The following is a 23,137-nucleotide window of genomic DNA, read 5'->3' on the forward strand; positions in this document are numbered from 1 at the left end:
TGTTATAACTTATGTAACCTTAACATATTTTCTAAAATGATGCTCAAATGGCGGAATCTCCATCTTATTGTTTATGTGTACTGTTGTTTCAAACTTGCAACTTGACAAAATTTGGCAGATTCGGTTTTGACTTGGACTTGGCAAAAACTTGACAAGACTTGACAGATTTAAAATAATACTTCCATTCATTGATAAAACATAAACATCATGCAAAATACAGTTGCAAAACATATGAAATGAGGTTTTATAACATTGTGGAAATGTTTCTATTAGATTTGAATAATGGGTTCAATATTGCATCAAAATGCAAATACAACAGCTGATAATATGATGTGAAGCAAATAGTATCATAAAACATTACACTTTCATTCATTACAAGATTTTACATCTTTCTTTTCCTTATATATATCCTCATGATGGATGGGGCCTACTTCTCTATGTTGGTTGCAGCATCGACCCTACCCTTGAATTGCAAAGTAATTGCAACTCCTTAGGACCCTCCTCTGCTTGTATCTCAAATTTGACGATATCATCTTTTGTAAACATGGTGTTCTCATTGAATGTAGTCTAGTTGTTAAATGGATCAATATCATACAAGTTAGTCAATTCACGATTATCTGAGCCCTCCACTTTTTTCAGAGAAGGTGAAGGTCATATCACATGAAGATGAGTTCAAAGAGGTGCTTTTGTGTCAACTTGTGTTTCTTTATGTGAATGGAATCAAATAAACTCCAATTGTGTTTACATCCGTAGGTGCTACAAGGTTGAAGATTTGGGATTTTTGCACCGCAATCTTCCCACCAAGCAGCTGCAAAAGAAAAAAATCACAAGTTTGTAAGCAATCCAATCAGAAAAGATCTGAAGTGTGGTGAAGATTGAGATTTTTTATTACTTGATGCTTGGGTGGTTCTTCCTTGGATAGCTACTAGTGAAATGGAAAGCCTCTCTATTGTGTTGTAAACACACACGCCCCATTGAAATGGGGATCCCCACTTTTTCGCTTCTTAGTGTTGTTGCGTAATTACACATCACTCCATTACAAATGGGGACCCCCTTCGTTTTTGCTTTTTAGGGTAGTGTTTTGGTGTCTTAGGGTTTTATCTCCAGTCTCTGGACTTTGCAAATGAGTCAAGTTTTTCGAAATTTGGAGGAGTCACTAAAATCACTGAGGAGAAGGAATGTTCAAAAGAGTGTTTTGATGATTCAGATGTGCTTAGATAGGTCGAAGAAGTAAAATCGCAATTTCCCGGGGTCAATTCTGACAACTTCCTATTTTTAGGAAATTTTGCTTTTGTTTTTTTCTAAATTTAGAAAGTTTTGTTTTTGGCATTTTGAGGCTGATCTGGAAACTTGCTTTTTTGGTTTATATTTCTAAATTTAGAAAGTTTTGTTTTTGGCATTTTGAGGCCAATCCGAGAACCTTGCTTTTTTGGTTTGCTTTTTTCTAAAAATAGAAAGTTGCTTTTTTCTTTTTTTGGGATCACAGGTGGTCATCAGGTTAGGAAAAGAGTCAAGTCAAGAAAGTTCATCTAGAACAAATCAAGTATGAAATAGCTTTCAGATCCAGAGGAAAATTTCTAAAAAGCTAGTTGAAGATCATGAGGATTTAAATGGCTAAGTCTGGAGTCAAGATTGTTCAAAACACCAAGATCACTCGTCCATGGAAGAAATTTCCAATCTATGCTCAAGTTCGCCCAAGGCATGAGGAAAGTTCCCTGTCAGCATTTGAAGTTCGCCTTGGGAATCATCAAAATGTCCAAGGGCAAATGAAGTCAGCCCTACCTCAGGCAAAGTTTCCAATGGCACTTGAAGTCCGTCTTGTGACATGAAAAAGTTCCTCAACCACACATCATTTCCGCCCAAGGCGTAAGGAATGTCCCTTGATCAGCATGCAAGTCCGCCTTGACACATGAAAAAGTTCCTTGATCAGCACCCAAGTCCGCCCTTGGCAAGTGAAAAAGTTCCTAAGTCAAGTTAAACTCTGCCCTAGGTATGAGGAAAATATCCTACCAAGAGGTGAAGTCCGCCTAGGGAAGCATAAAGTTCTTTGTGCTCATGCAAAGTCCACCCCCTTTGTTGGCAAAGTTCCTCAACCACATGCCAAGTCTGCCCATAGCATGTTAAAATTTTCCAATTCATCATGAAGTCCGCCTAGGGGGAGTAGCACAATTCTTTATCCACACATCAAGTCCGCCTTGGAACATGAAAAAGATCCTCAAGGCCATAGCAAGTCTGCTTTAGGTGGATAAGTGAGAAGTTTGGCTAAAGATGAAAGCAAGTGTGGAAAGCAAGGAAAAATTCTCCCAAGTTGAGAGGAGAAAATTTGGTTAACTTGAGATGGATTAAAATGAGAAAAACAGAAGTCATAGGCAAGAGCAAAATTTGCCCAAGTGTTGGAGATAAAAAGATTAAAGCAAAAAAGAGATAAAGCACAAGGAAATTCGCATAAGTCATAGAAAGAAAAGAGTTTGAAGATTTTTGACAAAGTGAAAATGGATAAAGCAAAAAAGATACCAATCAAGAAGGAATTCACCTAGTCTTGGAAGAGTGTTGGATTTAAAGCAAAAAAACAAAAAAACAAAAGGGAAGGTTCAATTTCAAGCCCAAAGCATGACTTGATTCATTCCAAATAAAATTCATTAAAACAAAAAAACAAGGCAAGGCAAGGATCGACCTCCCTATAAACTTAAGCTTTGGCAAATCATAATTCATAAATTGCTTGGAAATTCAAGCTCTTGGAAGAATTTCTGTCAAAAACTCTAGGCAGATTTCAAAATGAAATTGCAGGTGCAGAATAATTTCTAAGGAGAATTCAGACATTTGAAGGAGAATTAGAAGGCAATTCATTGAAGCAATTAAGGAATTTCTTCGAATTTTTCAGGTTGATAATGGTTTAAAGACAGATTTTCAGGGTTTCCAAATTCAAAATTTCTGTTTTCAGTCTAAATTCTTAAATTTATCAGACTTGCACATGGATTTCCTCCTTAAATTCTTCGAATTTCATCAAAGAACAAATTGCTTTTTTGTGCTTTTTTCAATTTTGAAGGCAGAAATTTCATAAATCAGACTTAATTTTACAATTTCCAGAATTTTTCCAAGTCTGATTTTAGTTTTAAAATGTTTCTAAGTCCGGTTTTCAGTCCTAAGTTCATAATCAGACTTGATTTCATAATTTCCAAGGTTTTACTAGTTCTGATTTTCATTTTTCAGACTTGACTATAGTCTTGTTTTCATTCTAATTTCAAGAATTTAATGAAAAAATCAGAGTTAACCTTCAAAATTCCTTTAGTGAACATCAAACTCCCTTGTTCTAACTTTGGAATTTTCCATATTTTTCATGTAGTAGATGTCAACTCAAGGAGGAATTTCTAGGAAAGCACAAATGAAGTTCAAGAACAAAGGACCACAACAAGAGTCCAAGATTCAAACAAAGTGGAAGAAAGTTAGTGATGCCAACCTCGGCCATGTGGACCTCAAGGATTTTAAGAAAAGGATGTACAGGCTAGATGATTGCCTTCCTTCACCACCTGCACGCAAAATGATGCGAAATGGGATTGTTCAAGTAGCTGGATTCCCTCTAGCTATGCAGTGCTATGAGTTGATGGTAGAGTGTGCAAAGCATTACAACACTCAGGAAAGACAAATTATGGCAACTGGATGGAAGATGGCTTACCTTGGAGAGGAGGCCATCAGAGAGGCATTTGGCATCCTAGCTTACCATTCTACCATATACAAAACCAAGGAGGAAGCTGTAGCAATCTTTGAAGCTGATCCTATCTCTTGCACTGAAGTGATAAATAAACAATGGCTGCTTAAACCAAGACCTCATTATACCAAAGTCCCTAGGAAACTTTTCCAGACTGATTTCATTGAGGAGTATGGATACCTTGTTCTATTGCTCAACAGGATCATGGGAAGTCCTCAAGCTTCATCATTTGAACCTTGGATGTATCACTATTGGTGTCAAGATGATCAATTGGGTAAAAATAATTAGTAACAACATTGATGAGTAGCTGAGAAACTTGGAACACACCTAGTCTTTTTACATGAGTTCCTATGCCATTTACATATTGGCTCATGGTGTTACAAGTATAAGGGATTGATTTGCAAAGGCGTTGTGGGAAACAAGGATGGCCAATTCAAGGCATATGATTGCTATCCGCAATTGCATATGCAGGAGAAATCCCACTTCAAAAGAGTTAATGATGCATTCCTTATGTACATCACCAAAACATTTCAAGGAGGTACTAATCAAAGATTGACACAAGAAGCAAAATATTTGACAAGAAGGTTCAGGTCTTGGTACATTTAGTTCCCTAGATTCACATACCTGAGAGTCTAAGGATTCACAGGATGCTCGTATAAGATTCCAAAATTTCCAACAAACAAAATAGTCCTACTAGAAGTCATCAGGCAGCTGGATACATTTGAGAAAATCCAAATAGCCAAGAAGAATATTGGAATTTCTTTCCCTCTTTTCATTAGAAAAATGTTAGAATCATGTCCATCAACGTAGACAGTAGATAAAGAAGATGCGGAGATGCAATGGTATCCTTTCTCCTTCTACCGATCAAAATTCAACTTTGATCCCCATCATCATATTGGGATGGTTAATGGAAGAAAATACAAACACAAAGTTGATCTTGAGGATTTCCGGGCCAATGCGGATGATGAATATGAAGTAAGAAAGAGAATGTGGTCTGTGGTATCAGTCAGCATGATTAGAACACTTGAACTTTTCCCAATACTAGATCAGTTGGAAGATGATGGAAATTTCACTCAGCCACGCTATGAGGAAGTAAAAGATAGACCTCTTCTTGCAATGGATTCGTCTGGACCTGAGATTTCAGATTTGGATACACTAATGAGACCAGTCATGAAGTTCACTAGGTGGTGGGTGGATCAACAAGTTCACAAGCTGAGGGAGAAAAATATCCCCTTCACCTATGATTTGATGGGAAACTTGAATTCCCGTTCTTTCGAAGAGGATGAAGTAACACATGATACTAAGAAGCCAAGAAGTGGAAATTCCAGGAGAAAGAAAGATGCAGTAGAATGTTTAAGAAGAAAGAAGTAGAAAACAAATAAAGCATCTTCCTATGCCAACACCTCTTTGGTTGAAGAAGTTGGCTCATCCACAAGTAAGGGCAAGGCTCCGGTTGCAGATGATCAACAAGTTGAGATGGATATTCCTCCTCCAGTTTGTGAAGAACCAAATGAGGAACTAGTTCAGCAGCAGGTTATTCTTGATGGCCCTGATAATCCAGTAATGACAATGGATATGGAGTTGGAAAATATTGAAGTGGATATTTTGGAAGGAAGTGAAATATCCCCTTACTTTTTTTCAAATTTTCCAATTGTCAAACACCACAAAGTACTCATTTGGGTTAGAAAAAGTAATCAAAACATTGCTAAAAGGTAACCCTTGCACTTTCTGATCACCAAGACCCCAATGTGGGAAGGTGAGAGCATACGGTGATAAGGGGATCATTAGCTTCAATATTCCACTGGAAAGTACAATGCTGGGCGGCAAGCCAACCCCTTCCGCTTGTCCAATGGGTAATAGAAATTTCAACAATAATTTGGCAGTGTAACCAGCCAATTACAATTCAGAGAGACCAAAGTAAACAACGATCACTCAATGACTTATTCAGTGGCAGGACTGAAATAATAATAACAATCTAGTCAACCGCTTATTCAGCGGGAGGACATAATTACAATAAGATGAGATAGGCGGCCAAGCCAGCGTCTTCCACTTATTCAGTGGGTCCCGTGCAACAATCTAGAAATAGATAGTTGTTAGTACTACTAATTAGCTTTACAATGGATAATATGGATTTTCTGATTATGAGATATCGCTGTCCAAAAGATAGGCGGCAAAGCCAGCCTCTTCCACTTATGTAGTGTGACTAAGAGTAATCAAGAAACTTGCTGTTAGTACTACTAACCAGCATTACAAGATGAATATGAATGGCAAATCAAGTGCTGATAACAAGTCCAACAGCTGCAAATAATAACCAGTACCTTTCCCACCAAATCAATGAACTCAAACTCCCAAAAAACAACTCCAACCTCAAATTCCAAAATCTGATATACATGAACAGCAAGCTAGAAATGCAGACCAGCAACACTAAACCCCCACAAAAACACTTCTAACTCATTCAAATCCCAACTAAACAACCTCAAAACACACTTGAAAGGACCCCAGGCATGAGGCGACTAAGGTAGAACTGATAAATAGCAACAAACAATGCACAAACCAATGACACACAACCCAATGCACCTCCCAACATAGTACGTATAGGGCAGGAACTTCAATTTGCCAAATAAAAATCATAACTCCAAATTAAGCGTTGGGAATTTACATGAAGAATCGCCTAGGGCATAGGAAGAGGTTGAGCGAATACCTAGAACCATCAGGAATCCACATAGAGACTTATGAGAAAAACACACCTATAGCCACACTGAAAATCAGCAACCTGCAACTCACACACAACACTCCAAAAATCAGAAAACTTCGAACCCAAAATTCACAATAAATTCCATCTATTCTTTTGAGTGAAGAACAGTCCCAAATCTCAACTAGTCGCTGTCTTTCAAGCGAGAAACTAAGCATACAATCTAGGAGGTAAGCATTCCTCGAAGCATTCCAACAACATTTCGACAACACTTTTTTATAATATTCATGGATGATCCAAAATGAGAGTCCAAGGCCTTTATTTATAACCTCTCTGTAGACCAAATTCAAATTCAAATTCCACTCATATGGTGCCCAAATTCAATTAGCACTTCATTTCACCTCCTTAGCATAATTTGCCCAACTCACATCCACCCTTAATCGCCACTTTTGATAAATATAATGGTTATAAGATAATGTGTAAAGTGAGCGCTCAACAATGACTTTCAAATAATAATATAACTTAGGCAATCTTACTTAGGAAATCGTCCATCTTGCCTTAAGTTATAATTTAATTAAAAACACCATGTCGACCCCTTGAAGTCATAACACAAATTACGCCTAGGCCATGGGGAATAATAAAGTATTAAAAAATACTTTTGCTTCCAAATATTGAATACTGCCAAAATGAGCTAAGGTCAAGGTACTGAATTGCATTGCAGAAAATAGTCATCTGAGTTCGAACACATGATCCTACCAAAAATATTACTGCCAGAAATAGCCACTTAGCCGAGCTACAGAACCCCTGCCAAAAATAGGACTGTTAAAAATAGTACTTACAATAAATAGCATATTGCTAAAAATAGTAAGTGTTTCCAAAGTGATTTTAACCCCAATTTGAGCAGCTGTTGTACTTACTAAAAATAGTAAGTCCAGAAAAGGTCTTCATATTGATTTGCATGTTATACTATCGCGAAGCTTTCAAAAAACCCAAAAAAACCCAGAGAAATAAGCTGCCGTCGCCTTCACTTACTAAAAATAGTAGGTTTGCCAAACTTCGTTGCTTGCTATGCATGTACCATAATTGTGAAGCTTTCCAAAAACCCAGAAGGAATCCAGAACCCAAAGTGACAAACTCCAACATGCAATCCTTTGAAAATGCTGAAACATCCAACCCTAATTTCTGCTTCTGACTAGCCTACGGGTCTCCGGAATAGGCTAATGGTCAACTGATTTGATTACTGCTGAGAAGGAAACATTAAAAGAAGTTTTCAAGAAGGAATGATTTTCGCACTCAGGGGAATTGAGGAAAGTGAAGGAAATGAAGAAAACAAAGAAGATGATGGCATTGAACAACCAACATTACCAAGTTGGTTATTGCAAAGAATGATAAAGAAAGCTATTGTAAAAGTCCAACCAGTGGACGATTCAATAGAGTTCTTAGCTAGACTGAATTGGCCTGTGGAAAAGAAGGCAAAGAAATATTCCTTAATCCATAAGGATGGCACAGGATCCCGTTCAGTACAGGTGGCCGTTTCAAATTTTGACAAATCCAAAGAAGACATTGCTCTTGAAGAATATGAACTAATGACTGTGGACATAGGTCCTACTACAAAGGAATAAGAATTTTAGGAGCTGAATGATTGAGTCAATGCCATCAAAGAAAGGCTAAGGAGAGAAGTAGAAAAGTAAAACAAACTCAAGGAAGAGAATGAACAATTGAAAGGTTATATCCAACACTTGGTAAATCCCATCAGAACTGAAGAGGCAGTAGTTGCTCCACTGTAATGGACACCCTAGAATGCCCAAAAACTAAACCAACTGCTGATAGGAATTAAGTCAAACAGTTTGCATTCAACTCCTTATTTCTCCGTTTAATGTTTAAACCTCTTATGGCTTCAGAAATGAAATGTTTGTTTGTTTTTTAGTCTTTGCATAGATTTGAAATCATATAACATGAACTAGAAGGAAATTACAATAATGTGCAACATGAAGATTGAACTACTGCTGAAATGATATTATTTCCAGAATTATTAAAATCAAATACATAGCAGATTTTTTTAACTCACTAAATACTCCAGCTTTTTTGACATAATATTCCAGCAATGACTTCCCATCTTGCTGCTACAGTAACACGAATAGTGCCGTGCTACAGTAACATGAATAGTGCCGTGCTACAGTAGCGTGATTAGTGTCGTGCTACAGTAACATGAATAGTGTCGTGCTACAGTAACGTGAATAGTGCTGCGCTACAGTGCTGCTACAGTATTAATTAGTCTTCAATCAGTCCAATATCATCATAAAATCATCCCTTCAGAATGGCATAAGCATTGGTCAAGAAGTGGAGAAGGTATGAGCAAAACACCAAATCTGCTTGTAGCTGGAGATGCACCCAATCTGCCTATTAATGAAGCTGATAGCAATGGATTCCAAAGGCCAAATCCCAAGGGAATGACGTCTAGAATGTCACAAGAGAGGATAGACGTCCTCTAATGCCAAGAACAGATCTGCAACTCACACAACAATTTCTTCTCATATTCAACATGCTGAATGAAGCCACAAAAGCTTCCTTTTATTCTTTCTCCAAGGGTCGACCCAACTCACTTGAGCAATGTGGGATAAAATATGTGCAATATAAAACATATTAAAATATTCGCTTATGTCTCCCTTGGGTGCCCCTTTGATTTGCACACAACCCCATAAAATAAAAATTAAAGTAACACTTTAATATTTTACAATTAAATTAAATGTTACTTTAATAACACTTCAGGCATTAAAATATATTAGCAATCGGACTCCGAATAGGGCGAGTGATAGCTTGTCGGAAATCTCTCGCCAAGGAGTATCGAATCCAATCACCAAAACTAGCCTCCGTTGTGTCTTGCTGACTTACTAAAAATAGTATGCCTGAAACTAAGTAAATCAACTCCGTTTTGGCCCAAATTGGAAATGACTAGGCCAAAACACTCCAGGATCCCCTTAAACCCTTCGTTAGCCCTCGGGACCATGTAGAGATAGGCTAACGCACATACACTTGGTCAACTGCTAAAGTGGGGACATTACATCCACCTTTGGTTCTTACACAAGAGTTAGTTGAAAATTTTGAGGGAATGAAGATGGTAGCCCAAGAGGCCAAAGAATGGATTGCAGAAGTTGCAAATAAGGCCACCGAATTCGTGGAAGAATTGGCACAAGTCTATGGTCGGGTCTCTTCCTTCATGAGTGCATAGCTGAATTTTGGGAGAATTTCCAAATTATCCAAGAAAATAAAATTCTATGTTTGAGGTGTTGAATGGAATTCCTGAACATGAGTTGGGCAATGGAAATGTAAAATTGATGCCAGAACATCATATGATTTCAATACATGGTATCATGCTTTGGTGGCTAGAGGAGAAGTCTTGGAGCGAATGAAGAATGATGGTGCTAGAATAGAGGAAATAATCAAAGCTGTCCAAGACAAGGTCTTCATCATGGTCACTGATGTGCTTAAGCAGGAAATAGTCTTAGACAAGGACTTGGATGTGGAGAACTTGAAGGCCAAAGTTTAAAATAAATTTTTCACTTCTGCAAATTCGATCCAAAGGCAACATTTCAGCAAGGCATCCTCTTTCATGTCCATTGAAGGTGATTTTTGAAGGCTGGAAGTTGATTGGATAGCTACTTTTTCCACTGGTGAGGATGACATGGACTTGATGGAGTACAAAATTTACATTCTGCCAAGTGTCCCAATGGAAGAGCTGGGCCCCATAATGACCGGGTTCATCGAATTTTGCTGCCAAGGAAATGGATAAGGGACGTCTGCTTCTAAAAGAAAGTTGGATCTATTAGTTGTTCATTTCTCATTGGTCCATTTTGGATAACTATGTTAGCTTGCCCTAATTAGGTTTACTGTTTAATCTTGGCCATTGATCTTAAATCAATCTAGGCCGTTGCTTTGTAATAAGGGTGCCTATATAAACCCTCCTCATTTCATTTATTTGATATGAGAGACTTCAGAGAAATTGTTGTAATGATACTTCTTAAGTGCTAAGACATAATTCATTGTTCAATTGTTGGTGAATCTTGTCTACTTTTGCAAGTTAGCATGGTTTCTTTGCTCTCATTAGAATAGGTTTTATTTTCAATTTATTAGATTGAATGAAGGATTTGATGGAATTGCTCAATGTGGAATGACGTGTTCATACTTTTGATAATTGGATGATTTTCAGTTATTGTGCAAAGTTAGCTTGAACCAGTAAATGAAATTTAACTTCTATTGCTTTATTCATTGTTCAAAATGTTGGTGAATATGAGTGATATGAAAATCTTTTGAATTCCTTAGAAGATTGCACCATTCTTATGTAGTTGTTGAATTTGGCAAAGCAAGAATTGGTTTTGATTCCACTTTTGCAATTTCTGTCTCCGAGTTCATAGGATTAGCTTAGGGTTAGAATTATCTTCCTAAACGCTCATCTTTTGCCTTTTTTTTCAAGTCTAGTGGAAGTAGAACTTATTGAAAATCGTTCCAAAAAAAAGTAAGACAGGAATCAGCAAAATCTTTAGATTGATTAACTCCTCGCAATTGTGTAAGTCCCCCTTGAGATTACTAGCATATCACAACAAACCAACTAAGACTATTCGCATGAATCTGGAACCTTGGAGTCGTCTTTGTGATCACACAGTCCATCTGTTTAGCACATAGAAGGTTTTGATCAAGAGAGAATAGGATATCTCTGGGTATTTTATTCTGAGTTGCGCGTGCATAAAAAACACACCAACACCTAGGTTAGTAGTTTTGCTTAGTTTTGTTTTACTCTGGCAATAATTTTGTAGTTTTTAGCTTTTGTTTGTGAGAGGGTATCATTTTTTCTTGTCAATCTGGAAGGGAACATTGATCAATCCTTGAAATGAGTAAGACTATAACTTTGTCCTTGGAAATGGGTAGTGTTGACGTGTCTAAAATCGTATTGCTACGACTCCATCCGGCCAATGCAGAATAGAATGTACTGGGTGAGTATCCTATCCTCTCTTGAGATAAGGAAATCCCTAATGCTGTGTTAAATTGATCAATGGGGATGACCTCAATGTTTCGGTTGTCAGGTCTTGACTACAGGATAGCTTAGTGGTTGATGTGATTTGTTGGGAGCACAAGGGGACTTACAATTTTGCAACAAGATGGTCTTCTACGATTCTCGAATTGCGAAATAAAATTAAATGGGAAGGGATAGGAGATCTAAATCTAACAAGACTGGTATGCGGGTAGACGGATTCAACATAACCAATCCTTGCTTGGCCAGAATAGCTCACAACCTTGCAGGAATGGTGCAATCTTCAAGGGGACTTGGAAGATTTTCAGACTGCAAATGCACGACTAAGCACCCAATTTTGGCGCAGCTTAGATGAACACCTATAATTGAACTAAGCACAATTCAAAGGCTCACGTTAACCATACAAAAGGATACACAATCAGTATATCCTCAATGGTATGAGCCTGAAGCTATCAAATACCTGCACACCCAAAATAGAAAGATCTATCTAAAATGCTGAAAGAAACCATGCAAATAGGATGAAAACAAGACAATAAACACCAAATCAATATCTATATATTGATTTCAGTTGCCTATTACAACAATTTCTGCAGCATCTCTATGCTACTGCTAAGATCTAACCTATTCTAACTTCTAAAATCTAACTCTCTAACAATCTAACCTTCTAATTGTCTAACCACCAAAAATTCTAACCCTTTACAAAAGAAAGGCCTCTGCCTTTTATAGATTTTTACAATATGAATTAGAGGCTAGGATGGATTGCATCCAAGGGTCCCGACTAGCCTTCCAGAAGTTAGCAGCCTTAACCCATGCCTACTCAATTTTCAGTTATCCTCCCGACCACTATCCCAACTACCCACAACTTCTTTGGCATTAATTTGAGTCTATCCGGTAGTTGGACATAACTATCCACAACTGACCTGTTTCCCCTTTGTTTCAAAATATCTTGAGTGGAGCCCATTGGCAGTTTTACAATAAAACAATTTCAGTTTTCAGAAACTAAACTTCTGGAATTAAATCCAGCTGTGTATTTCTCGAGAATGCATAGACTTGCCGCATTCGGAGTGTTCTTTGGTCTTTGGTCCTGGTGGCGGACTTCAACTTTGTGGTCTAGTGGCATAGCGGCATACTTCCCAATGCTCGGTTCAGATCTCGCGCTCCTGCAGCGCGTTCCTGCATCTTCTTCTTCAGCTTTCAGCGCTTGGCTTTGTCGTTTCAGGCTTTCTCCTGGTTTCTTCTGATGACGTCCTTGAATTGCGAACAATCAATTTCATTTTAATAAATCAATTTGAAAAATTAAATAATTTAATTTAACAAACATCAAATTTCTTAGGCGAGATCGATCTCTTGTTTGGCGAAGTCGGGCTTGAGAAGCTCTTTGTGAGATGTATCTTTGAATTTCTTACTTTTTACATGAAATGCGAGATCCAATCCTTCGTCTGAGAAGCTCTCCAATTTAGACAAAGTTCAGGTCTAAGAGGTAAACTGCGAGATATTAAGTTTAAACCTTCCAATTTCGAACGCTTTACCAAAAATGTGAGACTTCTCTTTATTTTACTTGCCCTTTGTTTATGATTTCGGGTCATTCACCCAAAAGGAGAGATCTTTGTTTTATGAGTTTTACCTTTACTTTAGCAATTTCGGCCTGAAGCACTATTTTGCGAATTTGGAGCTAGCACTTTGGCCTTTTTGGCCGATTTTCTCCCTTAAGCGTTCACCTCTACTTTCATTTTGAATTCCGGCTTAGAAAGCCGATTTGAGAACTTCACACGCCTTATAATTTAGCCTTTAAGGCCGAGTTTGTACACATCGCGATTTGGCCTTTTATTTCTCTTACTCCGGCCACTCAATTTTTTTCTTTATCTTGCAATTTGGCTTGGAGGGGGGCTTTGCCAGCTTTAGACGTTTTCACTTTTTTGGCTAAGCAAGTCAATTTTGAAGTTTAGATTCTCGGTTTATGTGGGCACTTTGAGCGATGTTTTTACAAACTTGTCCTTTTGTTTTTTCGGCGAATTAGAGAAATTTGCAGCTTCAATGATTTTCGGGCAATAAAGACTTTGGCGAGATTTTGTTTTTGAACGCCTTTGTTACCCCTTTGAATTCCGGGTCATTCACCCAAAATGCTAGATATTCATTATTTCGGGCATATTGGGTAAAATTCGCGATTTTCGGCTTGGAAGGGGTTTTTGTGAAGTTTATAAGTTAAACGCCCTACTTATTTTCGGGCTAAGAGGGCATTTTGCAAACTTTAAAATAAGTTAAGCGTTTTACATCACGCGATTTTTCGGCCTGGAAGGGTCTTTTGCAAACTTTAAAATAATGCCTTCTCCTTCGCGTTTTCGCGATTTCGGCTTGAATGGCCATTTTGCAAACTTTAAAATAAGTTAAGCGTTTTACATCACGCGATTTTTTGGGCTGAAAGCCCTTTTTGCAAACCTCACAAAAAACGCGCCCTACTTATTTTATCCATGATTTCGGGCTCTTTGGTATTTTGCACGAATTTATGCTTTGCAATTTTTGGGATTTTGAGCCATTTTGAAAGTCAGCATGAAAGGTATTTTTGAGAGTTTTAATGGTTTTCAGCTTAATAAAGACTATATCGCACGATTCTGAACAAGATTTGAAGATTTTCGGCTTTCTGGAGCTAATTGCGAGACCTCTTTGCTCTTGTTGTTTAGCAGATATCCTCGTTTGCGCGAATTTATTACTTGCTCGATTTGTCCACCAAACCTGGGGCTTCTTCTCTTCCTCTCCGCGAGCAGTGGGGGTCCCTTGTCATTGACGGGGTGTGTGCGATATGCACAATAGGTAGGTCAAGTTAGGAGTTCAAGTTTCGATCCTAGAACCATGATCAAACGTTAGGATTGAGAATTGAGGTCAAAAATGCTAAATGTTGTCAAAAGTGTGAAAATTTGGAAAATACTTCTTAATGTGGAAAAATAAATAAAATTCCAAGGAATGTGATACCAAGACAAGGAAAATTCCTTGTCAAGGTCGGATTTTTTGACCTTGATAGGAGGGGAGAATAAGGAAAATTTTGTAAAAATCCTTAGACGAAAGTGCAAAATTCAAGTGCAATCCATTTTGAAATGTGGAATTCAAGGTTGAGATGCAAGGACTCAACAACATGAAAGAGAATCAGCTCAAGGAGTCCAAGTTCAAGGAAAGCAAATGAAGCAACTTGGAAGTAGACTTCTCTACATAAAGAACTCAACAATGCATGGAATTCACAACATGAAAGAGGACTAGTTCACGTTCAAGGAAGCGGATATGAAGGACAACAATGAGAAGAAGGACAACATTCACAATTCAAGAAAGAATTCAACAAGATGATGATAAAGAGGGAGCTGCTTGTTTAGTCCTTAATGTAAGGTTGGTAACACTCACAGATACCACAGTGTTCTCCACACGTACCAGTTATTCACATAACAGAACATTCACATATCACATCATAAGTAGTAATGATAAACAACTAGACTGGAAGAGTTACATCTTTATTGAATTATCCAAAATATATCCATACATAATCTCCCCTGTCGAGGTTCCATCCAAACAATATATAGACCCGACGGTTGGCCAAGTTGTCAACTGTCACCAACTCCCAACTACCTGACAGGAACCTCTCGGCGACGCAAGATAACCATAAACACAACATAAACACAATTATAACTATCATTCCTACTAACGTAAGTTATTTACCCCTAACATTAGCCCCCCCCCAAAAGTAGTTGTCTTCCAGACGACTAAGACAATAGGAGCTGAATTACAAAACATAAACTAGGACCGAGAAGAGGGAGGAGGCGTCCCTGTAGTGGCCGGAGAGGAAGGTTGTTGTCAGGTGTGAAGTCTTAGGTTCTTTTCTGCCAGCAGCTGCCGTTCCCATGCCTTCTTTACCATGTGGGCAGCTTCCAACAGTTTCTTATCTTTTTGCTCCATTTGTGAGGTGAGCTCTGCCACCTTGGCTGCCAGTACTTGCACCTCCTTCTGCATGCTGCAACGGGCCTCATAGGTAGTCATCTTCATTTCCAACTCATTCCGCAGGTTCCTTTCTACTGCAGCTAACTGTGTATGCTTCTCCCCTTCTCCAATTTTGTTATATACAACTGCTTGGCCTCCTGCTCTATTTGGTGCCGCTGCATCCGCAAGTACACATCCTGGAAGGCCCCCTCCATGCTGCAAAAGGTGGTGCCCAAAGTGCCCCTGCCTCCTACCAGGTGCCTGTGAGTCCATCCCTGAACCATCTCTGGCGTACTACGGTCTGACCACCCTTGTTGCTCGAAGTGGCGTGCAAACTCACCTGCACACCCCGTAGTCATGAATTGACACAGTTGCCTAGCGTCGACAAAGTTGCCGACCTCCATCTGCCCAGTCAACTGTGCCATTCCCCGTGCAACATCGGAGAGCCCCTGTAGCTCTCCAAGGAATCGCTGGAGTGAGCTTGCTGGATCACTCGGATCTGGTGGAGTGAGGTGGAGCCTTGCTAGTGATCCTTCTGGCTCACTTTCCCCATCATAGCTGCTCTTTTGGTCCTTCCCGCCACTTCTCGGGGCCTGATGCTCTCTGTCATCCCCACGTCTTGGTTTGTGATAGTAATAGTTCTGTCTGGTGTTAGGTGCGCCCCAATGGCCATGCTGTGCGGTGCAGGGGAGGGGGGAAAGTGTGGAGTGACTGTGAACTGTCCCAACTATTCATCTAGCGAGGCATCTATATCTTCATCCGCGAGTGTCTCTAGTGCTGCCAACATCTCTAGGCTATCCCCAGTCATTGATATATTCCGTGCCTCCTCCTTCCCTGTTGGAACTATACTAGCACCCGGTGTGTCGGTACCTACTGGTGCTGTACTAGTTCCTGCTGGAGTCGTACTAGTACCCGCTGAAGCCGTAAAAGTACTTGCTGAAACCGTACGAGTACATGCGGAAACCGTACAGTACCTACTGGGACCATACTAGTACATGCTGATGTTGTACCAGTACCCGTTGGTACCGTACCAATGTCCGCTGTACCAGAACCTGGATCTGCTGTACCAATTCCCTGCGAGGCCATTGTGTCTTTTCTTGGTACGACCTCCCTTGCCACTGTCTGGTCTATCGTACTAGTACCCTCTGTGGCTTTTGTCGCAAGTACAACCAAGCTGATTTGTGGCAATGATACCCGTCGTTGTGCTGGTGGTTCCCCTTCGTTGATTTTTCGAAACAACACCCCTACTAGTCATACTTCCCCCACAGGACTGGCCACCGTAAGTGCCTCCTGCGGTACCAAGTGTGCCGAAGATAATTTCGGAGGTGTGAACTTTACCCTCGTACTCTTCCATTGTGCCCGTAACCCTCCATGTTGAACCTCCTCTTCCTCCTCTTCTTGCTGCTGCGACTCTGCTTCCCCTTCATCCTCTGCAGCTATGTGTGGTGCCATATGGAACCCCTCATCACCACTTTCTTGCTCCTCAGTCTCTTCTGCTTCCTCCTCCGAATCCTCTGTGCTGATGGCATCTTCGACCTCTATGGACGTGTCCAACTTCCTTCTCTTTTTGGCCGGTTGCGCAGTGTTACCTAGTGTGTCCAGGTGGGTATGGTAGTACATGGTAGGTTTATTCAGTTCCACCTGTCTGCGCGGTTCGAAGGTTCCCCACATTTCTGGTGGTACTTGCAGGCGTACGGCGTCCAGGAATAGGCTGATGGCATGATGGCACATGTAGAATGTCTTGTGTTCCAGTTTGAGAAAATCATGGATTCTTTCCGCCAGGAGTTGCCCCTAGTTGTACACTTTCCCACACTTAATCCCATTCATTAACCCTATCATCCAAACAGCTATGTTGGATGCACGGCTGGCTCCTGTAAGGCGACTTTTTACTAGGTCCATTAGCATTCTCCATTCTCCTAGTGCAATAAACTCACGCTTCACCCCTTGCCATCAGACCAGACACTCTTCCACTGTTCCTCTGTGAGATCGTCCCTGCATACCAAATCTATCACTTATTTCTTTTTTTCCTTGGTGAGTTTTTGGGTAGGTTTGGCTGCGGATGCTCCCTTCTCGGGTATACCAAATACCCTCTTGAAGTCCTCTGGTTTAAAAGAAACTCGCACTGTGCACCCCTGAAATTGAATGACAAAAGCTCGTTTCTACGGGTTGTTTCGGGACACCATGGTGTGCATAACTGGCTCAAAATCCTTGATGCTGAATGTGTGCATTTGGATGGCATGGACTACCTCGGCCTTCCTGAGAGAATCCTTGATCACATGGTCTAGAGGGTTTTCTTCCCACCAGGTACGACATTCGCTTCTGGTCATGCTCTCAAATGCTACATTCTCTGTCGTGATTCCCTCCGAATCCTTCTGAACCTTTGGCCTGGTTCTGACCTTCTTGTTGTTGTTGGTCGGCTCTATGGCAGTCATGGCTGTAATGTAAATGCTTTGCTTCGTTCTCCTACCTCTATCCCGTCCTCGGTCGTTATTATAACCGTTCGACAGTGTGGCTTGCCAATTGGTATGAACCATTAAATCAAGTGCCACTTCTCTAACGTATTGACGGGCTTTATACCTTCCTCTCCTGTCCGTACGACCTCTCTGATGCATGCCAACTCTTTATTCAGCTCCGTATGGATGGCGAGGAATTCCTCCTGTAGCGCAGTTGTACAGAATACTGTACGGATCACACTGTCCTCTGTCTTTAATTCCGTACGTTGTCCGTACAGTGCCTGATTTCCTTTGTATGACGTTTTCTCTCCCTTGCCGTTCGTACCTTTCTTGTCCGTACGGTCCTGCAGGTATTGAATTTCTTCGTCGTATGACCCCCTCTTCCCGTACGGATTTCCAGTTTGCGCGTCTTGTCTGTTGTACGACACCTCCCTTCCATATGACTTTCCCTGATGTTGTACTAACCCACCGTACGGATGCACCTCCAGGTATGCTCGTGTGGACTGTACGACCTTACAGTACGACGAGCATTGAAGGGCTGCTCCGTACGCTTCACCTACTACGTCGTATGGTTTACTTGCCACGCCATACGGTTTACCTGTCATGCCGTACTGTTTACTTCGTCTGGTCCTGGTTGCTGTAATCCATACGCCGTACAGATTTTCCCTTGCTGCACCTTCTAGATTCGCTTCCTGTTTCTTGCCCCTTTTGCTGTTACTCGTACAATCTTGCCTGTGTGTTGTGTAAAAATGAACCTCTGGGGGGTTTTTATAATCATTCACTTTTTTCAGGGTTAGGGTTAGGCTCAAATGCTTTATTAATTTTTTACAAAATAATTGCCTTTTTACTAGTCGTATTTTTTCCTTACTTATTTCCCTTATTTTTGCCTAGCATTTTAATTTTTTAATACTTGCTGACCCTAACCTTTTTCTCCTCTCCATATATTTCCCTTCCCTAACTTTTAATACCCCCTTTCTTAATAGTTGTTTTACTTCCTTTATTTGACAACGCTTTTTAAATGTACTTTCCCGTACCTTCAGTTTACCAAGGTATCCCTTGGTCAGGTTGTGCCCTTTAGATGGTCTTTTGGGGTCCACTAGCCAGTTTATTGTTTCTACCACTGCTGCTGAATGATCTTTCTGCCCCCTTCGTTTTCTCTTTGTTGGTCGGGTGCTATGCTTCTTCTTTGCTCTTCCCTTGTTACATGTCCTGTCTTCCTTCCATTTTTTGTTTGGTTCCTGGTCGATGGCCTCATCCCCATTGTTGTTCCTCTTCATTCCTGAGGGATCGTTCTGAGTCTTCATTTTTATCTCCGAATCGTGCAACCACATACAGACGTGCAGAAGTCTCCTATAACATTCTTGTGCACAACAAGTCCCTACGTACTCCAGGTCCCATATCTTGTCAACTAACGGAGCGGTTCCCACCCCCTTATATCGACAGTCAATGTAGTGACCTCCGTACTGTTGGTGCCATTTTACTTTCTCTTCGTCAACCTCTAGTGGTCCCGCGGGGTTAGGGATCACTCGATACAATGAATTGGGTCCGGCTTCTGCTTCGCCTGGCTGGGAGGCGATGACGAATAGATCTTCTGTTTTCAGCACCATTTTTAAACAGGGACCTAGGGTTGCCCCATACACCTCGAAGTAAAGCTCCTCCTCCAGGTCTACCGGTTCCTCCTCTTTATTTGCACTCTCCGCTCTCCTTCGAGCCTCCGCTTCTTCATCAATATCATATGCTACGTACCCCTCCCGAAGAGCTTTGTATGGGGCCCGCTTCTTACTCTTCAGTGCCAGCTTCCTCCGTTCCCTTGGCGGCATCTCCCTTGGAAATGTGGAGGTAGAGAGGTACCGGCCAATCTTTTCGTACCAGGATGGTAGTATTGCAATATGAAATAAGTGTGCATCTGGAAAGTCCTCATTCACCCCTTCGGCTGGTTCCCCTAATCTAATCCTTGATAGCTGGTCGGCTATTACATGGGAGTTTCCTGGTCGTACAAGAATGGTGAAGGTAAACTCCTGTAGGAGCAGTAGCCATCTACTTACCCTACCTTGGATGATTGGTTTATTTACTAGGTACATTAGCGCCTGATGGTCCACATAAAATGTGAACGGCGTAGCCAACAGGGAGTGTCAGAACTTTTGTCCGACGTACACCATCCCTAGTGCCTCTCGCTTTGTTGTGCTGTAGTTCCGTTCAGCCCTTGATAGGAGTCGGTTGGCAAAGAAAACGGAATGGTCCAGCCCTTGTGTCCCTACCTGCGCGAGGGTAGCACCAATTGCAAAGTTGGAGACATCGTCGTGTACATGAAACTCCTTATTCCAATCCGGGTATACTAGTATTGGTGCACTCACCAGCCGATCTTTCAATTCCTTGAAGGCTTATTCCTGCTCCGTACCCCATACAAACGGCTCTCCCTTCCTTGTCAGCTTATCTAGGGGCCACGAGACTTGTGCAAAGCCTTTGATGAATCTCCGGTAGTAGCCGACGTGGCCCAGGAATGATTTCACCCCTGTCACATTCGTTGGGCTCTCCATGTTGACAATCACTCCTATCTTATCCGGGTCTGTCTTCAAATCTTCCTTACAAACAATGTGGCCTAGAAGCTTCCCTTGCGGTACCATAAACCTGCATTTCCTTGGGTTCAGAGCCAGTCTAGCTTTTCGACATCTCTCCATACATTCTCCGAGAGCCTTCAAATGGGTGTCCTGGTCGCTAAAAATCGACCAGTCATCCAGGAATGCCCTGAAGTTTCCTACGGACATTTTGTCAAAGATGTGTAGAATTATTCTTGGGAACGTTGTAGGTGCATTACATAGTTCGAAGGGCATGCGATTATAGGCGTACACCCCTTCCTCTACCACGAATGTGGTCTTTAGCTTGTCTTCTTCTGCAATATTTATTTGGTTGTATCCCGAGAACCCATCTAGGAATGTGTATATCTCGTGCCTAGCTACTTCCTCCAAGATGCTGTCAGTGAATGGAATGGGGAATGGATCTTTGATGGCTACTGCATTTAGGTACCTGAAGTCTACACATATCCTTATCTGATTAGCTTCCTTCTTAAGCGAGATGACTATTGGAGAAACCCAGTCACTGGTTTCCATTTTTAATATGATCCCCAATTCCAACATTTTGTTGATTTCCTCGTTTACTTTGGCTGCATAGTTCTTGTTCATCCTGTACGGCCTCCTTCGTACCGGTTGGGCTCTTGGTACGAGGGTTATGCGATGTACGCACAGTTCTGGTGGTATCCCCTTCAAGTCCTTGTAGGTCCAGGCAAGGACGTCCTTGTATTCTAGAAATATCCTGAAAGTCGCCGCCTTTAGTACGGGTTCCAATCATCTCCTATGAGTATTACCTGCGGGTCCTCATCCTTGCCTAAATTAACTTTTGTCACCCCCTTTCCTCGTACTTGATGGGTTTGTCTCATTCAAATTGGTGGGCTGGCGTGTCATCCACTCATGCCATTCCCTGCTGGTACCTGTCGTACTCTGGTGGAAATGATTGTTTGTCCATACTGCCACTCGTTTCCCCAATCTCGCATACCTGCAACATGTGGCACTCCGGGTGGAAAACCTCGTAGTCCTCCATTCGCCAATGGAAGAGTCCGGCCAACAAACTAGTTCCATCTTCAGAACATCCGTCTGGTTCCAACACTCCTTCCTTGTTGGGTTCTTCCCTCCTTTGTCTCCTTCGGAACCCCACTCCCATCTATTTGAATCCTCCGAATCGGAGTCGGATGACGCGAGCTCTTCACTGACGGTCTAATTCCTTAGGTCGATTACATACTTATGACCGTCACTCTCAATTGAGAGTGTATTCTTCTTCCAGTTATGATTGGCTCTAGCCATGATCAGCCATCCCCTTCCCAGGAGGGCGTCGTACGCTTTTCTTTCCAGTGGGATGACTACGAAGTCTAGAAGGAATCGTTGTGTCCCGATCACTAATATTTGTGCCATGAGAGTACCGAGAGGTTTGATACCGTGTTGGTCTGCACCGACGAGATGGAATGTTGGTGGCCAGAGAGGAGGCTTGCCAAGGCTTCTCCATGTTTCCTCCGGTAGTACGTTGACTCTGGACCCGCCATCCACAATGGTGTTTGTGAGTTTTTGTCCCATTATGTCCATCTCCTCCACGAGAGGTTTTCGTCCAATGCTTACCGTGAGTAGCATAGGGTCCATGGCGTTCGTATCAGGTTCCTTCACCGGAGTTGTACTATGTGGTTCTGTTTGTAATGTCCCCTTCTCATTGATGACCTTCTAGTGGTCCATTAGCCTATTCACGAGACCCGTAGGCTAGGTGGAATGAAGAATGAGGGTCCAGCATTGATGAGGTGAGGACTTACTATTTTTAGTAAGTCAGGGATTGGCTATTTTGGTGATATTGTCCTACTGAGCTCTCCATGCTCTATCACTGGGCGCGAAGATCATGCTTTTCAGAGCATTAGTTCTCGACTTACTATTTTTAGTAAGTGGCAGTGTGGCATAATTCTATTTCTGGCAGTGGACAGGGTCCTGATCCTGCAACAGTTCAGTGGTCTTCCTAGCTCAATTTCATCTTGGTTTTGACAGTAATCAGTATGGGAGTCATTTGTGACACAATTAAATATTATTTCCTTATCCTAAGGTTTAATATTTAATTAATTTGATTAATTGCTACTGATTTATTGAATTTGGGATTAATGTCTATTATCTCCTAAGTATTTGGCGAAATTCATGTTTAATAAGGGGATGTCGAAATTATTAAGAGAGATATTATTTTATGACTTATCTCTAGTGTTTGCCAAGTGAATATCGTGGGTCCATGCTTTTTGGCGTGAAGGTCGACTTGAGAATATGGCGCCACTCTTGGGGTCCACGTGAGGTGGAATGAAATGCAAATGAAAGAAGTTGAGTTTGAAGGAATTTGCATTTGGATTGGATGGTGTGAAGTTATAAATAAGAACCTTGGGCTCCCATTTGCATCATCTTGAAAATTTGTAATGTTATGCTGTCGGTTTGGCGACAGAACTTGAGGCTTCGAAGTGCGTCTCCCTAGTGCTTCCCGGTTTCATACTTGAAACATAGTACCTAGCTGTGTGCTGTATTCTACTACATTCTCAGAGCTTGCCATAGTCATTTTTGGTGTTGGAGCGATTCTGAAGACTTGCTGGTTTGCCTATGACTGAAGTACATTGTTGATCACGCCTCTCTGTTGAAGCGATTGACGGTTATGGGTATCAGCGCTTTCCTCCTTCCCAGCAATGGCGATACACTTTGTGAGTTTATAACATTTTTAATTGAGTTTTGAATTTCCTAAAC

The 23,137-nt window shown here is 41.1% G+C and overlaps 1 protein-coding gene across 1 annotated transcript in view; it reads left to right on the plus strand.

The window, feature by feature from the left end:
- Positions 1-23,137, plus strand: part of LOC131055442 (methionine--tRNA ligase, chloroplastic/mitochondrial) — a 111,673-nt gene that overhangs the window by 20,241 nt on the left and 68,295 nt on the right. The window lies entirely within an intron of this gene.

The sequence above is a fragment of the Cryptomeria japonica genome, chromosome 10 (assembly GCF_030272615.1).
Source record: "Cryptomeria japonica chromosome 10, Sugi_1.0, whole genome shotgun sequence".
Taxonomy (NCBI): Eukaryota; Viridiplantae; Streptophyta; class Pinopsida; order Cupressales; family Cupressaceae; genus Cryptomeria; species Cryptomeria japonica.